At 38.7% G+C, this 18578-nt stretch overlaps 1 protein-coding gene across 13 annotated transcripts in view; it reads left to right on the top strand.

Moving 5' to 3' along the window:
* The window catches only part of TBL1XR1 (TBL1X/Y related 1), a 168372-nt gene that overhangs the window by 9539 nt on the left and 140255 nt on the right, over positions 1–18578 (top strand). The window contains exon 2 of one of the 13 annotated variants that reach the window (XM_070242649.1): positions 7028–7115. The exons of 11 other annotated variants lie outside the window; for them this stretch is intronic. The gene's annotated coding sequence lies outside the window, so the exon portion shown is untranslated. Of the gene's footprint in view, positions 1–7027; positions 7116–18578 lie in introns of those variants that run through there. One more of the 13 variants, XM_070242655.1, reaches the window with a different exon arrangement.

Here is an 18578-nt window from a genome sequence, read left to right as displayed (position 1 = left end):
TCCAGTGTTGTTGATGTAGCAGAAGCTTCTTTTGAATTAGGTCTTCAAGATTTAGGCGTACTATCGGAACAGTTAACTGTTAGTTGGAATTTTAATGCTGCCAGTGTTGACAAGGAAGAAAAAAAAAAACCTAGTCAAAACTTAGTGTGAAATGAAAATGGATGATACCTCTGTCCTCTTAATCCTGAACATAGTCCAATATTGGTGAGAAACCTAGTCGAGTTGGGAGTCATGTCACACTAAGTTGGCTTTATTTGGTTACATTTGTGCCAGTTATAATGAAACTTAAGATTTTGGACTTTATCTTTTAAATTTCTTAGGCTTTTTTGCTCATTATTTCTCGCTGGTATGCCTAAATAAGGATTGTGTTTTGAGCGCTCAGGATGTGTGCGGGCATTCTGACCACTCTGGGGTCTCATTTGAGCCATTGCTGTGAACAGATCAGCGTTCAGTGTAGGGTGTATCTGTTATTCGGGTAAGTGGGTTTAATCTGCCAGAGGAATGTCATCATAGCCATCTCCCTTCAGTACGTTTTTATGGTAAGGCTGCGACATATTAGTTCTAAACAACCTGGTTAATTTATTCTAAAGGCAACTAATTTGGTATTATATTCTTTTGAAATTTTTAATACGTAGAATTTTAAAACATAACCTTTTCAGTATGATTTTATTCGCATCAAGCAAAATGATTTGATGTTACCCTGCTTTCTGAGAGCTTAGATTCTTAGCTCAGAATTAATACAGTCAAACTGTAGGGATCATGCTGAAAATGAACAATGAAATTTCAGTAAACGTAAAAACAGCCTCCAGATTAAGGAAAAGATAGATGTGAGGTGAGTAGTTTGAGGAATGGATGAGGAAGAATAGGTATGGAGTGGTTAAACCAGGAAGTTTGCCACCTGTTTTCCTCTTTAGCTGTTCAAAGTTTCTTTCAGAAGGGGCTATGGGGAGCAAGGATCAGAGATAGTCCGGTATCTTAACAGAATAGTTCTTCTTTATATGAAGTTGTACTCTGGACTCTCAATCTTTTTTTTAAAAGAATCTTTAAATTTTTAATTACCTTAAAACAAAAACAGTGAAGAATTTTTACTTTTTAGGAACTAGATATCAGTCTCCTTCTTAATATTTTCTTCATTTTGTCCAAGATCAGAGGTGGTATCAGTGTTTTTCTTTCTTTCCTACCCTTTTCTTTTCTTTTTTTGTGCGTTGTGTCCTTTTCAGCATGCTCTGATAGGGCGGTGTAATGAGGCGGTCACTGACTCCGTTGTTAAGTGGATGTTTGTGTTTTTTTCCTCACTGCCTATCTTCTTGAATGGTGGGTGGCATTTGAACATGGATACAGTATTATGCAAATAAATTTCTATCAGTTTTTGCAAAGCCGTAGTTACGTGGGTAAATTATTTAGTTTCTAGAAATATATATTAAGAGGATCAGATGAAATATTACCTAAAGTTTGCTCATTCATTCAACCAATACTTATAGTCAATTCCTGTGTTAAAATTCTGAGATTCTATCATTTAATTTTATGTGATTTTTTTTTTTGAGGGAAATCTACGTGGAAAATTTGCTTAATTTAGAGTATTTAAATACTAAAAATCTACAGCCTTATAGGGAATAATAGAAAGTACTTGACATTAGCCTAAGCAAACACCTTGTCAGAGAAGTTACAGCCATAGCATATTTTTGGTGGTTGCCTTCAACTGCTAATAGAACACAGCTTATGGGTTAGGAAGAGGTGTTTTATACTTTCCCCTTAATTTGAACAAGCTAATCGGGTAGAGCGTATACTAATTTTGTTCCATTTCTCTTTTGCGGCTATCAGATGTCATTAACTCACGGTATAAGGCAATTGGGTCATCTACTTTGAGTTTCTGAAATAAGGTAATAGGAATAGATAATGAATGAATTTCCTTAATATCTTTTTTCTTTTTCTGTATAAATGTCATTTTATGGAATAGAATTTATCATACATGTGTGTGAATTTTTAGATGCTATTTATAGCTGTAACAGTGTTCTTTGGTTTTTTTTTTTAAATGTAATATGCTGTGTACTTAAAAATTTTCCCCTGCTAAAGTGATGGGTTTTCTCTAAATCACCTTTGTCTTCCTTGGTAAGTGGTGTACATTTGTGAGATCATAGACTGGGGTTAGGAATGCAGTCTCTTATAGTATCAGGAAATAGTTTCCTGTTCTTGTGCAAAAACTGACAGGTCCCCACAGGGATTACTTCTTTGACCTTGGACTTCCTTATGTCCTGCCAGTAGAGGTCACCAGTTTTAACACCTGGTGAGAGATGTTTTGTGTGAATTGTTCTTTTACAGATTTGTTTAGATTTGATGTTTATGACTTTTTTTGTTAGTATTTTTAGGATCTTCTCAAAGATGCATTTAAATGAAAAAACAAAGAATCAGAAGATCTTGTATAGTCTCCTTCTGTTTTAGCTTGAAAAGGGGGAGAGGAGTGGAAAGGAGGACACGCCCACAGTGGAGTGTGTCTGAGTATGTGTGTGTATGTATGCTTGTTGTATATGCATAATGGGACTCCAGGAAGATGCGCAAGAGACTAGTAACAGTGGTGTTGGGGGTGGGGAGATCATGTGGTCAGACGTGGGAGAAACTTATGTTCATGCATAACCTTTTGAACTATTTGAATGTTAGTATACCATTTCCGAAAAAGTAATGATTGTGAAAAATCAAGGTGTCCAGTTAAGAAGTCTTAATCTTCCATTTCTTTCAATTTGGACAGTGAAGAGAGAAAACTATGTTGATTTCACCCATGCTTTTCAGTCAGTTCTTAAAGAGCTGGAACTGGGTACGTTTCTGCAAACACTTTATTTCTCAGATGTTTTGGCAGAATTAGAGCCACTGAGTACGATTAGAAGGTGTTGGTTCTGTTTCACAATCGGGTCATCAAACCAGTGGAAGTGTTTAGTGAGAGTGAACTGGTGATTTTTGAGTCCTATACAATGTTGGTAATTAGAAATTAATTCACTGCAACCTTTAAAAGGAGATTCTGGTTGTACAGAGAAGTATGTAGGCGTCATCTGATTTCAAATGTGTTGTTTTGCCTAGGGTGTGGAAATCGGGTGGAAATTGGGGTTCTCATAGTTTTCTAGTTGATTTTAATAATTAGGATAGTCTTTGGTATAGTGGGATTTGTGGAACTACAGATTCTGATGTTGTACAAATCCTACTATGACTTGTGAATTTAAATGTATGTATTATTGACTCCAAGGAGACAGATAAATTAGATTCTGATTCCGTTTTTGGTTGCAATTGGTGTCCCTTGTAATTGTGTCACTTGTAAATTGTTCGTTGGCTGTTTAGTTTACCAGTAAAGGGTCTTGCCTTCTAGTTGTCCTCATTGTTTTCAACTTAAGCTGGAACAGCCTCAGAGAAAGGTATCCCCTCTTTCTGTGCATTTAATTCTGCTTCACTGTGACGTGACAGTGGCCTTGCCTGAGAACAGTGCCCCTCTCTGTAGCAATGAGAGGGCTGAGTGGGGTCTGTGTCTGCTCTTTGGCAGTAAACCATTTCTGTAGGGTGTTAGTGTTGTGGAGCACTCAGCCTCTAGAGCCAGGCCTACCTGGTTTGAGTCCTGTCGCCCCTACTTATTATTTGCATGACTTTGGGAAATTATGTAGCCATTCTAGTTGGTTTCCACTCTGAAAAATGGGAATAAAGGATAATTAATACTTTCTTCCTGGAGCAGTCGTTGAAATGTGAACGCATATAAAGCAGTCATTGTAGGGCCTGGCGCATAGGGAGTACTCCGTAAATGCTGGCTCCTACTTGGTGTCTTTGTCAGCTACAGCAGCAGCAGCTGTAGAGAGAGGCAGAAAAGTGACACCCTCCTCTAAGCCTGTCATGGCGTCCTGTGGCAACTGCCGGGGATGGGATGGATAGAATTCCCAATTCTGTGGGCTACAGCTGCATTTGGGGACTGAGCTTTCGTTGCTCACTCTAAAATGAGAATGTGTGCTCTGGACCTTTGTTATGTCTCTGATACGTATGTTGTTTTACAGTAATATTTTTTATTGAATCTGGCCACATCTTGATGAGATGTTCCAAGGAAAAAATGTTACTATCTTTCTTAAAAATAAAGTTGTTTTGTTTTCTGGAATGGAATCTCTACTCCTTCTCTCCAGTCTCTGGGGGATCAAACACTGCTCTTGCTCTAGGTGGATACTGCTGGGATGGATCAGTCACTTCAATACACATTACATATTCTGCAGACTTTGACGTGGACTCTGAGAAATACATATGACATAACATAGGATATATATATGTGTGCAAAAATACAGAAGTAGGGGGGCCGGCCCTGTGGCCGAGTGGCTAAGTCCCTGTGCTCTGCTCTGGCGGCCTGGGGTTTCGCTGGTTCGGATCTTGGGCGCGGACATAGCACCGCTTGTTGGGCCACGTTGAGGCTGCATCCCACATGCCACAACTAGAAGGGCGCGCAACTAAAATGTACAACTATATACTGGGGGGATTTGGGGAGAAAAAGCAGAAAGAAAAAAAAATACAGTAGTACGTTTTCAGGAAATGATACTTTAATTCCTGGTATACTCTCATTTTCTATATTGTTTTTCATATAAAAACATACTTTTATAAATTTCTGAATGATCTTATTTATAAACAATGGTTTTATTATTTACTAGATTTAGAAAATACTGGTTCGGAATAGTGTAGAATTATAATTCTCTAACCTTTATGCTTTTACAATGAGTACTCAAAATTAGAAAGAAATTGTCGTTCTTAATGATCATTTATAAGTCATATTTATTGTTGCTAATGTCTTTATGTAGTATTCCGAGGCTCTATTAGGATTCTGAAGTTCCAATGCCCCAGTTTTGTAAGGTGTGCATAAAAAGTAAGATACAAAGGATAAGGAATTTTGATTGCTAATAAATGTGAATATAAGACTTTTTTGGAGAGGTAATCTGCAAATAGCTCTGGATTAAGAACGCTGAATGCTTGTTGTAAAGAGCAGTAATTATAGTTGGTCCTCAGTACGTGTGGATGTGGAACCCAAGGATGTGGAGGGCCATCTAAGGGACTTGAGCATCTGAGGATGTGGGTGTCTGCAGGGCGTCCTGGAACCGGTCTCCTGTGGACACTGGGGGACAACTATATTAACAAAGGAATAACCATCATACTAAGTTTCTCATGTTCCATTAGAGAAGTAGTTTGTATAGATTGTTTTACACTGTTTAAAAACTAATACACTATATAACATGTTGGCTGCATGAAGTTAGGCTATCTGATTAAAGGTTAAGGTTCTTTCGATGACAGTCTTAAACTGACATCCTGGCCTATCACCACTAATCATCTGTTTCTAACACTGACCTCTCCTTGATTGAAAGTTATTTGTTGATGCCTGTCTCACTAGGCAGGGCCTTCCTTGGGGATGGCTGTATTTCACCAGGCTTTATCCCCAGCCTCTGGTACAATGTCTTGCATGCTGTAGACTTTCTACTCTTGAGATGAATCCGTGATGCTCTCTGACTGAGGTATAGGTTTCCTAGTACAATAGACCCTTGCCTCTTTGAGAGTGATTCATATAAACAAAACTAGAAAAGGGATTCATCCCTTTTCAGGAAATCATTGACCGCTGGCCTCATTGTGTTCATACTGTAAGAATTGTGAGGGTCTGCTCGATAACCTAGTGTCCTGCTCTGCAGTTTTTGTTGTCTGCAGAGATGATGAATATGCTCAAAACCTGGGTTAAGGGAAACAAAGACCTCGACCTGACATTAGCAATTTAACCTGAATTGGGCTGTGGTGTGGACTTGTCCATGTGTTCCTGATAGTCTTGTACTCTTTCTAGTTTATTTCTCCTTGGTCTTTTCCCCCTAATTTACCTGATACTGACCTTTACCTGATACTGACATGCCATTCTTGCCTGGCTTTTACTCCCGATTCTTGATCTTAGCATGTGTGTTAAGTCTGTTCACCTGCTGATGGCCTCCCCTTTGACCATAGTCTTCCCTCAGGGCTCCGACGATGTGCACACTCCATGCCCTTTGTCTCTTTAAACAAGCCCTTGCAGTACATGGGATTCTGTGGCCCAGATTAACTCTTAATTCTGATCTCCTCTTTTGACTGCTACTGCCCACTTTCTAGCCTGGGAACATCCTGTACTGTCTTCCTGTGTTTCTGCTGTTGCGTGTAGCCTGGCAGTGGCATGAGATTTTAGCCCTGAGCTAACATCTGTGCCCATCTTCCTCTGCTTTATATGCGGGATGCCTGCCACAGCATGGCTTGCCAAGTGGTGCCATATCCGCACCCAGGATCCAAACTGGCGAACCCTGGGCCACCAAAGCGGAACATGGGAACCCAACCGCTGCGCCACCAGGCCGGCCCCTCAGTTTTAAAACTTTGAACTAGGGGCCGGCCCGGTGACCGAGTGGTTAAGTACGCACACTCTGCTTCGGCGGCCCAGGGTTTCACCACTTCGAATCCTGGGCGCGGACATGGCACCGCTCATTGAGCCATGCTGAGGTGGCATCCCACATGCCACAACTAGAAGGACCCACAACTAAAAATACACAACTAAGTACTGGGCAGCTTTGGGAGAAAAAGGAAAAATAAAATCTTTAAAACTTTGAACTAAAATCATTGCCACAATATTTCAGAAATATTTGTACTTGTAAGAAAAATTTTAAAATTCATCCAGCTGATTTTAAAAGTTACCAAGGAGAGTACATCTAAAAGATTAATATTTTCACTTTCCTCTGAGTGTTAAAACAGTCAAGGTACTATTAAATGGGGGAAGGAACAGAGAATTTATCTTAGAAGCTTTTGTGTTCTTTTTTTTACCCTTTGTGTACTTGTCTGCATGAGAATACTTTTAAGTAGATAACTTAATCTTTTGTATCCCTGGATCTCTGCTTCTTGGATGTGGGTATTTTTCTAATTTGTTGCTTTTCTCCTTGGTTTGTTCCCTCTTTTGGGTCACATACTCTCAGGAGTAGCAGCCTGCCTTATTTCCTCTAGTCTCATTTGCCTTTGTTGCGTTTTCTTCCAGATGACTTATGGATGTTCTGCTAGGAGATAGCACTGGTTGGTTGGTTCATTTGGTCTGACAAATCAAGCACAGGAGTGACTTCCTACAAGTGAGAACTGGTAGTAACAAGAGGGGCTTTTATATTTTTTTGAGATTGTGGGTAAAACATACTAATGATCTTTGATAAATATTAGGATAAATGCATAGGGTATAATATATGTGAATGGATGTATTATTTTATAGAATGCACCTTAGAAACATTTATACATACTATTTTGTCTGGCACTGTAGAAGATGCTCAATAAATGTCAGTTTCCTTCGCTTTCCCCTGCCTCTGTGGGTTTTCCATTACACTCAGTATAAAATCCGAACATTCCCTCTCAGCCTCTGAGGGGTCCCCCCCCACCATGTGACCTGGCCCTTGGCCACCTCACAAAGCTTATCCTGTTTCACATCACCTTTCCCCTTGTTCACCGTGCCTAGCCATACTGGCCTCATGCCCACGGAACAAGCTTGTTCTTGCTTCAGAGCCCTAATTGCTTTGCTCTCTGCCTCAAGCTTTGCCCTGAAATTGTCATATCGCTAATTCTTTTGTGTCATTCAGATTTCAGTTCCAATACCACCACCTCAGAGAGGTCACTGCTCACACCCTAGCCATTTTCAGTTACAAGACTGTCTTATTTTCCTCATAGCACTTGCCTCTCTCTGAAATAGCCTTGATTGTTGACCTTTATTATTTATTTATTTTACTCCCCTCTAAAATTTAAACTCCATGAGGCTAGAAATGGGCTCTGTTTTGTCACTCCAGGACCTAAAACAGGACCTGGTAAGTGTTGAGTAAATATTTGGGTGAATTGTTCTCTCAGGAATGTTGTCGTGACCAGCTGAGAGCCTTAAACGGGTTCATCCTTACAGTAGACTACTGGAAGCGATTCCCTAAAGCTCAGCATTCGGTGAGGGTCAGAAGTGGCTTTACCGCGCTGCTGTTCTCATTTGGCAGCCCAGGGACGTAGGTGAGTGCTGTGTGCTTTTCTTGGAGCAGCTACTTACAGATGGTATTTGAATCACTTTGAAAGAAACAAGTAAATGGATAGTTGATGAACCAATTTGGAAAGGTTCCTGTGCTAATCATAAATGTTAGATTTTTAAGAGGTTAATACTTCATTTTTCTTAAGTTAAAGATACAGACACATTTCATTCAAGTAATATGATGAGAGCTAGAAATCTCCATTTATGTTTTATACAGGTTCAGGAGATTTTGTAATTTGCCTTTAGTTACGTTTACTTGTGATATTCTGTCTTGATTAATCATGGTCACCTTTACAAAGTTGGTATATGAGTCAGAACTCTGTTAGTTGTGCAATAGAGACTTAATTCAAATTAACTGAAGCCGAAAAGGGAGATTCCTTGGCACATGGAATCCAAAAATAGATTGACTAACTCAACTATGGGAAGAGCATCGGGTCAGGTTTGAGTGCTACCAGAAATCTCAGTTAACAGCCCTGCTGTTTTTTTTCTTTTTGTAGGTTAGTTTTGTTCTGTCGTAGTAGATTGACTTTATTCACGTGGTGGAAAACATAGCTTGCCAGTGCCAGAGTATTTCTCTTTTGTTTTCCCCTGCTATAGAGTGGGGTCTACCTCTTGCTCTATATCCTTTGGAAAATTTGTGAAGGGCTGATCAATTTGGTTTGGGAAGGTGCCCACCGTGGCCAGAGGCCATGTGAGAACTCTGGCGGCTCCCCCATGCCTGACCAGAGAGGAGGGAGAGCAGTGGGTGTGACAGTTGAGTAAACAAGGGAGCTGCTAGGCAGACAGCCTCTCTCCCATCCGTCCCCCAACCCTCAAATGTGTGTCCACTTATGGTTGGGAAGATTGTGCCTTTGATCTGTGTTCGAGTGTCACTTAAAATTCTCTTTTAACCAGAAGTGGTACGTATTTTGTTCCATGGTTCCCAGCCTTTTCAAATACAGATCATTTTTAAAATGAAAAATTGAGTTCCCTCATGTGATAGTAATTGTAACTTTATGTACTCTGTTTGTAGCTATATGTGTAGATGAATGAATGTGTCTTCTCAAAATGAATTACACTGTAAAAAAATGGATGCTGTTTATTTTGGTTTTGTTTTTAACATTAATTCTCATTTACAGCTAATGGAAGCTATTATTTGAGGACAACTGTTAGAAAATTGTCAACAGGTTAATTATACATATTTAGGGGGTATTTTTATCTCTGAGGAAGATAACTACCTTCATCCTGAACAGGTATTTAAATAATTTTAGCATGTAACAATTAACAAGTTACATATTCTGAACAATTAGTGTTTTGAGTAATACTTTGTCAGTTCACTAAAATAAGAAAATAGCCATGTAGAGAAAGCCTTTTGTGACTCAAAAGATATTAATCTTTCTGGAGTTCAGTTGCTTCATCTGTAAAACATTGAACTGGGCCTCTGAGGTCTCTTCTGGACCTCAGTGCTCTTTGACCCTATGATTGCACATAAGATTTAAAAATTAAGTCAGTGTTCAGCCAAATTAAATGGAAATTGTACAGTACCGATCTCTTCAGGTTAATCATTACCTGAACTGGTTTTTCCTAAAGAAAACATTTGCATTTCTCTGACACCTTCTCAATTTTGAACAGATTGGTAAAGAAATATTTTTTAGATCTCTGAAGAAGAAAATTCTCTTGTTTTATCCATTAATCTCTGAGTTCAGGTGCATTTGTTACATCCCATTTCACTGTAGAGAAAATTAAAAGAAATAGCACACATTTTTGAGAGTGATTTTTTTTCTTGAGTACTCTTGTTCTAATTGTATGATTGCTGAATGTCAAAGCCGATAATGTTTTAGCAGTTTAGATTTTGTCTTGCACCGTGTACTGCACATTTTAGAAATTGTACTAAAAGCCTATCCTAAGTACTACAAGAAAATTCTGTTACAGTCATAATTTTTTAAATACTAAAATAAATTTCAAGTGTTGCCCATATTAACTAATTGAGAATCTGTGTATATTAAAATAATTTACAATAAAAAATAGATATGTGAGTGGTATCACAGGGCAAGGAGAGGGTATATGTTAGGGCATAAAGATGCCAAATGGGTTGGTCCTTTCGCGCAGTTGGTCTCTGTGTAGTGTAGGGTTTGTAAGTTGGAGAGTGATGAGAGCAGACAGGAAAGGTACGCAGGGATCATATGGTGCAGTGACTTTTTTGCCGTGATGAGGAGTTTGGACGTTGTTCTGTGATGGCGAACTAGTGAAGGACATTGAGCAGAACAGCAGGATGGTGTTTCAACCCTGGGTGTGGTACATGAAGGATGAGAGGATGGTTTGGGAGGGAAAGGGGCTTAGCTCTGGGAAGAAGGGAGAAAGTTGAGCTGGTTGTACGATAGGTGAGAAAGACGCCACATCATTCCGAGAAACTGGTCCCCATTTTTGAACTCTGAAAAAGAGCAATTGGAAATTTGGGAGAGAGTGGTGCTGAAAAGAGTTAAGCATGCAGGTTTTCTTCTCTCTGGCTTGCTAACTACTACTCCTTTTGTGGGGAACAGCTGTATGAAGATTGGGGGTTTTGGGCATGGGGAATTAATTTGATATCCAAATAGTTAATGGACAAAAGCAGGAGGGCAACTCAAGGAGTGGGGAGTTGCTGCATGGGAGCGAGGAATCCCCTTGTCATCATGATACCTTAACCAAGGGATAGTTAAATTAGGTACTTAGTTGAGAATAGTACAAGAAAAATAGATTGGTATACTATAACTAGTATAATTTTTATGGAATTCTAATTAATCAGTTTTTCATATATTTTCAGAATTTTTCTAAAGACTCTATGTTAATATAAAAGTCAGCAGAATCTCAGTTTGATAACGTTAGAAAGTTAATCTGACTTAAGTACTGCTTAATTAATTAAAATCGCATAAATGCTACTTTTAAAAAAATTTACTATTTTGAAATAATTTTAAACTTAAAGAAGAGTTGCAAAGATAGTACAAAATTCCTACGTACCCTCAGCCAGCTTCCCCAGTGTTAAAATCTTACATAATTGTGGTGCATTTATCAAACCTAAGAAATTAGCATTGATAATACTAAACTAGACACTCTGTATGGATATCACCAATTTTTCCTGTTAATGTCTTTTTTCTGTTCCAGGATCCCACGTTACATTTAGTTGCTTCCTTAGTCTCCTCTGATCTGTGACAGACAGTTCCTCAGTCTTCTTGTTTTTCATGACCTTGAAGATTACTGGTTTATGTGAGATTTTTAATGATTGGACTGTGTTTGTGGATGCTTTGGGGAAGAATGCCACAGAGGTGATGTGCCTGCCTGTCTCCTATCATATGAGGGGTGCATATCACTGTTTGCGTACACTTAGCACTCTCGGTTATTACTGGTGATGTTCACTTTGATCACTTGGTTGAGGTTATGTCTGGCGGGTTTCTTCACTGTGAAATTTCCTATTTTTCCACTTTCTATACTCTATTCATGAGGAGTGAGTCACTAAGTTCAGCTCTCATTCAAGGTGAGGGACATTAAGTTCCACCTCCAAGAGGGAACAATAGCAAAGAATTTGTGGACAGGACATATGTTAAAGTTACTACAGTAATCAAGAACTATTTTGGGGAGATACTCTGAGGCTGTGTAGATAGCCTTTTCTTCCTTTAAAGTGTTGCCCAGTAATTTTAGCGTTCGCCACTGGGATCTTGTCTGCAGCAGAGATTATTGTGGTGTTCCAGTGGTGGCTTGCCAAGTCCCTCATACCTTTTACATGTATTAATTGAATTTTTCCTACAGATTTGTTTCTTTTCCCTCATTTATTTTTTCAATCATTTATGCTAGTGTTGATCCATGGATTTTTATTTTGTTCTTTGGGTTATAATTTAATATTAGCACTGCGTATTTTGTTACTCACGTTGTTCCAGCTTTGACCCTGGGAGCTCATTCAGGCTCGCTTCTGTGCCCTTTCAACATGACCCATTTTTTTTTTAAATCACTTTCTTATTTTCTGACACACAAGTGCTCCAGGCTCATCTTGTATTTTCCCTTTCCTAGCCCTAGAATCATCCATGTCTCCAAGAAGCCCTGGTTTCCTTTTATTTGAATCACAACAGTAATTTCTTTATATAAATTTTACAAAGTGTAAGTATTGGCTTGTAAGTGATTCTGCAACAGATTTTTCTTAAGGCTTCTGAACCACATTTATTCACTCAGCAAGCTTTTAAAAGGTGTTTGTCAGCATTCTTAGACACTGGGGATCCAGGGACAAATAAAATACGGCCATTGATCCCAAGGAGTCTAGATGGGAGAAAGACAGCTCTTTTCTTTTCTTTCCCTCAACATATTTTATTGAGTGCCTATTAAGTGCCAGGTGCTGTGCTACAAATCAACAGGAAATAATAAGAACTTGGTAAGGATAGCACAGGTTGCTTTTAGGAGCACTTGGGAGGGGTACTTCACCCAGTGTTGGGCCAGGTGGAATGTGGAGCAAGTCTTGAAAATGACTAGATCTGAGCTAGATGTGGGATTGAGTGGGGAGGTAAGGGAAGGGGACTGGGAGGAAAGCTACTTCAAGAAGAGGAATTTCAGTGCAAAGACTACTAGGGATAATAATTTATGAGTTAGATCTAGAGATAAGCATCCATGTGGAGGGATTGTGGGGGTGCGGTGGGAGGAGGAGGTAGCAGGATCCAGATCATGAAGGCCTTGTGGGTAAGCCAAGGCTTTGGAAAGTTTAGGGACCTTTTGAAGGAGCTTGAGTTGGAAGGTAATATAATCAGATCATCTTGACAGCACCTTAGAGGGTGCGTTGGCTTCCAAGAGGCTATTGCCATGATGGAGGTGAGAAGTGAAAGTTGTAACTAAGAACTGTGACACTGGTTCTCAGACTTGAGTGTGGATCACCTGGAGAGCTGTTACAACATGCTTTAACATTGCTCAGCTCCACCCCAGAGTTTCTGATTCAGTACATCTGGCATGAGGCCTGAGAATTTGCATTTCTAGCAGGTTCTCGGGTGATGCTGATGCTGATATTTCTGGTTTGGGGACCATACTTTGATATCCACTGGGCTGTGATGGGGAGAACGAGAAGTGAGTAGGTGGAGGGATTTAAGGAGGTGGTCATTGTGGATCCCTACACGCCCTGATCTTTTTGTGCACTGCTCTTATGCGGTCTTGGTCTTGGTCTCTTTTATATCCTTTAGAGCTGCTGGCTTTTTTGACCAGCAAGAAAGAGTGGGCATTAGTTTTTGGAAACGTTTACATGGATATCTGTGCAATTTGTTCTGTGTATTACCAACTGAAAAATTGTACCATCTCTCATTGCTGGAGATCTTTGTCATTTCCCTGTTGAGCTCCAGTTCTAATGGTTGCTGGTTTTACGGTGGCACTGCCTAGCATACGTGTAGTGCGTAATTTCCAAAATGTTCTAATGTGGTAGAATTATTATTATTTTTTTTTTAAAGTTTTTTTTATTTTTTCCTTTTTCTCCCCAAAGCCCCCCGGTACATAGTTGTGTATTCTTCGTTGTGGGCTCTTCTAGTTGTGGCATGTGGGACGCTGCCTCAGCGTGGTCTGATGAGCAGTGCCATGTCTGCGCCCAGGATTCGAACTAACGAAACACTGGGCCGCCTGCAGCGGAGCGCGCGAATTTAACCGCTCGGCCACGGGGCCAGCCCCATGGTAGAATTATTTTGGATGTTTTTTTATTCAGGGTACCTGCCACAACCATGCTTTTCTCAGCTTTGACTGTATAATGATGTCTCCTGGAGAAATGTGACTGATGTGAATTTAATTTTTTTTATAACTATTAATCTAAACATATCGAAATAGTATTTTTAAAAAGCATGAATAGTTGTAAAATTTGAGATTTAGCTCTGGTGTTTTTGTGGCTGCAAGATAGTTATAATTATTATTTATTTCCTTTAGGCTGATGATTGCACGAGGTATAACTCTAGATTTAAAGTCTTTAAAGAAATTAGTATCCATGAGATTCAGTCCTTACTGATACTTGAACCTATTGAAGTGATAAATCCCCACTTTTTCTTTATTGCTTAATGAACAGTATTATCCAAGAAAATAATAAAATGTAAACACCATCACTGTATCAACAACTGAAATAAAGTTTTCATTATGTTAAAAGGACATATATGTAATGTGTGTGTATGCAAACACGCTGTCAAGTTTTAGTGATTCAAGAATCCTGAAATAATAAGGGAAAGTACATTTTGTAGAACGTTAGAGGACAGACTGATAAAAGCTAATTGCTGAGTTTGAGGTGGTTGCCTGGTTGTGGGGATAGTTGCTTTGGTAAGGCCGGAGGGCAGGCTAATACTTTGCCCCCTACCACCTTCGTCTATAGTTTTCTACTAGAGAAAACAAAGTGGCAGAAGATCTCAATAAAGTGAGCACTTTGTTTTATATTGTAAATAAAATAATGGAGTTTTTAGGTTTAATAGGTAAATGTAATTGAGAAGTAATTTATTATTACGTATATGTAAATATTTTTATTGAATAAATTTGACATTTAACATTGTATAAGTTTAAGGTATACAGTGTGTTACTTTGATACTATTTAAAAAATTATGTAAGTTTAAGGTATACAACATTATAATTAAACATCTGTATGCACTACAAAGTGATCACCCCAAAAGTCTAGTTACCATCCATCACCCCACAATTGATTAAATATTTTCAAAAGTATGTGTTGGTATTTTAGTATTAAATGTGCACAACTTTGTAGAAAGAGAAAACTTTGATATATCCATGCCTGTTCTTTCATGAATACTGAGTGAAGCAGTAACAATGGATTGTGAAATATGTTGTATTTGGAGCATTTAAAAACTGGTTTGTAATTTTGTGGTTTCTTTCACACTGATTCTTTTTCATTTGGAGTAGTAATATATGTCTTAAAACTTTGTGCAGCCAGGTAAACACTTTTGAATACAATTAAAAGAAAAGAAATTCGTGAGTTAATTTACCTGTGACACAGTTCTGGTTTCCATTATATAACATATCTAATGTCTGATGTGTTTATATATTTATGTCATCGTATGTAAGAATTTAGCTTAACTGTAAAAATATTGAGAATTGTCAATTATTTCCCATTGTATGATATGAAAGTCCAAAGTAGTAATTATAAAAAGTGTAGTGGCCTTTTTGTCCCCTAACAAATTTTTAGGTACTAAGAGGAAGGAGGTGTTAAAGTAAGTAAAATTATAACAACATCATCATACATTTGTTTTACCGTTGTAAAAAAGTTAGAAAAGAAAATCTCCAACAAACTCTAAAATATATTTTAAACATATTTTTACTCTAAAAATATTTTAAATAGATTTTGGAGTAAAAATATGTTTTGTTCTGCAATGCTGTAAAGTATTTAGATTTTAGGGCCACCATAGTCTTGTAGTTCGTAATCTATGTGCAACCCAACTCCAGAAGACGTCAACTCAGCTGAACTCAGTTGAAGGTAAAAACTAAGGTAACCTGAAAATAGGGAGTGACGTGTCAAAGGAACTATCCAGGTTTTAACAATTTGGGGGCTGTTTGGGAGTCCTTGCAAGAAGAAATGCTACAATAGGAAATGTCATAGTAGTTCTAAATGTGGACAATTTTTTTTTTCTTTTTGAGGAAGATTGGTCCTGAGCTAACATCTGTGCCAGTCTTCCTCCACCTTATGTGAGATGCTGCTGCAGCATGACTCATCAAGCAGTGCTAGGTCCCTGCCCAGGATCCGAACCCGCAAACTCCAGGCTCTTGAAGCAGAGCGCGCAACCTTACCCACTACACCACTGGCCTGGCTCTAAATGTGGATGATTTTTATTGAGAAGTCAGAGAGCCATAATGAATGATGAATTTTACTCAGCTCTGAAACAAGGATTTTGGAAATGCTATTTTAGTTATTTTAAGATATGTTGCTGAGTGTACGCATGTCCAAGATTGGCTGGGATTGAGTATGTAATTTATTTGCTTTTCTCAGTAGTCAGTTTGTTGCTAATAATTCTTTGGTTGAAGGAAAATGTTTCCTTTTCTGGAATATATTGGGAATATATTTGAGGTGAGGAAAGGTATATATCTTTTTAAGTCTTGGACGAAGTAGTGCTGAATATTTACTATTCAGTTGTAATAGCTTAAATTCAGACTATCGATACTTTTTAAGGATTAAAAATAAAACAACAAAACACCTTTAATCCAGGTTTAGGTACTTTTTGGGTGAATCTATGTTTATTATACATTATGCACATTTATACAAGTATATCTGTGTGTACAGCAAGTGATGCATAGGAAGTGAAGCTGATTACCGCTTCAAAAATTGATAATAATGAGACTTTTCTTTTTTTTGAGGAAGATTAGCCCTGAGCTGACTGCTGCCAATCCTCCTCTTTTTGCTGAGGAAGGCTGGCCCTGAGTTAACATCTGTGCCCATCTTACTCTACTTTATACGTGGGATGCCTACCACAGCATGGCTTGTCAGCGATGCCATGTCCGCACCTGGGATCCGAACCGGCGAACCCGGGTCTGCCGAGAAGCGGAACGTGCGAACTTAACCGCTGTGCCACCAGGCCGGCCCCATAATAATCAGACTTTAAAGAAAAATTTTTGATCAAGATTTTCATGGTTTCCAAATTGCTTCTGAGTTTTGTGGTATACTTTGGAAAGGCCTTCTTCATTCTGAGGTTACCATATTTTAATGAATCTAATGTGCTGTCAAATGTAAGATATCAAAATTTTGTGTAGTCCCGTAAAATAAGGAAAATGCAGTTAAACTGACAGCATTTTTTTCTTTACCACTTAGAATCTTTATCTTTTTCTTCATTGTCTTCTGTGCCATGAAGAGTGTTGGTGGGGGACCATTTCTTAAAAGAATCCAGAAAAGAGCTAAAAGCCACTGGTGCTGTGTTCTTAAGCTGACTTTGCAATTAGGCAGACCTAGCCTATTCTTTTACTCCAGCTTTAGGAGTCTTAGTAAACGTGCCGATTCTCCAGCTCCTGCGCTCCTTCCCCTTAACTGTTTGATATGTAGGGTTTTAAGAGTGGCCAACTATTGCTTCGGGGTCTTTTTCCCAGGTTGCTGACTGCCATTCTGCAGAGGTTGCTGCTGGTTGCATACTGACAAGCAAGGAGAGACAGGACATGCTGCTAGCTGGCCAACACCAATTGCAAAACAAATCCTGATTTTAGACTGTGTATCTCACAGTTAATAAATACAATATGAAATCAAAGAAATGCATTTTTTTCTAGATTGATAGGTTTGAGTTATTATTTCCCTAAATTAGAGAAATCAGAATATTTGTCCTATTCAGTAACTATAGTTTTTTTGTGTGTATACGTGTATATATAAAATTTAGTTCAGAGAAGGAAAAACACCCCTGCTATATATGCTGCTGAACCATTTCCCGCCTCCTGAATCTTCACAGCCTTGGCCATGCTGCTTGGGGGAATCATCTGGTGCTGATGGTCATTTTATAGTCATTATCTTTTATGTGGAGTTGTACATGCTTACTGCTGAGTTCAGAGTCTTTGACTTGCATTTTATTAATTGAAAATGGAATTAAGGTTCGTAAGGCACATAGAAATGTGAGGTAGATGCAGGAAATAATCTGTTTGCCTATCTACTTTCTTCAGTCAGGATTTTGGGTTAAAGAAAACATAAAGGGCACATGGACTAGCTAAAATAACCACATGAAAAGTGAGAAAGGCAAGAATTGGCTCGGGTTATCTGAGATAGTAGATAGGCAAAACTGAAAAAACCAGCAAAGGATAGCTTAGAATATAACAGAAATGGCAAACTATGGCGTTAAACATTTACCAAATTTTTAAAAAACCCAGAACCCTCTAGGTGTTTTTGTGTATATTTGTGTATATAAGATTGTTTTTAACGGGCTTGGATTGTTTAGTACTTAGTTATACATTTATAATTTGTTTTTTTCAAGCTTGTAGAATGTTGCAGATGTTATACTTGTTTTATGATTTAGGACTCTTGAGTTTTAAATTAAACCCAATATTTGAGAGCTTGTTGAAGAAGGAGAATTTATTGGAAAGTCTCTTAGGACACTTGGTGCCGGGATATATCCTGGAACTGGGAACAGAGCGGGAACTGGGGGACTCAGTGGAGACTTTTCTGGACATTCTTTGCTTATTCTTTCTCTCTGCAAACCAGGTACTTCTGTTTATCTGATTTCCGCAAATCAGAAAGCGGCTTCCAGCAGCTGTTTAATTTATGTGTTATTTGTCTAAGCTCTTAGAAAAGAAATACTTTTACTTGTCTTCCGTTCCTCCCTCTTTGTTCCTTCTTTCTCAGATTAAGAATGTACTCAGGATTACATGCAAATCTGGCTCTCTACCCGTGCTCTTTTTCTTTTTTTTTTTAAATATTGGCACCTGAGCTAACATCTGTTGCCAACCTTTTTGTTTTTCTTCTCCCCAAAGCCCCCCAGTACGTGGTTATATATTCTAGTTTCAGTCCTTCTGGTTGTGGTATGTGGGATGCCGCCTCAGCATGGCCTGATGAGCAGTGCCATGTCCGCGCTCAGGATGCAAACAGCAAAACCCTGGGCCACCAAAGCGGAGTGCGTGAACTTAA

Source organism: Equus caballus, chromosome 19 (genome assembly GCF_041296265.1).
Source record: "Equus caballus isolate H_3958 breed thoroughbred chromosome 19, TB-T2T, whole genome shotgun sequence".
Classification (NCBI taxonomy): Eukaryota; Metazoa; Chordata; class Mammalia; order Perissodactyla; family Equidae; genus Equus; species Equus caballus.
Note: the sequence above shows the minus strand (reverse complement) of the source record. Positions and strands in the feature narration are given on the sequence as shown.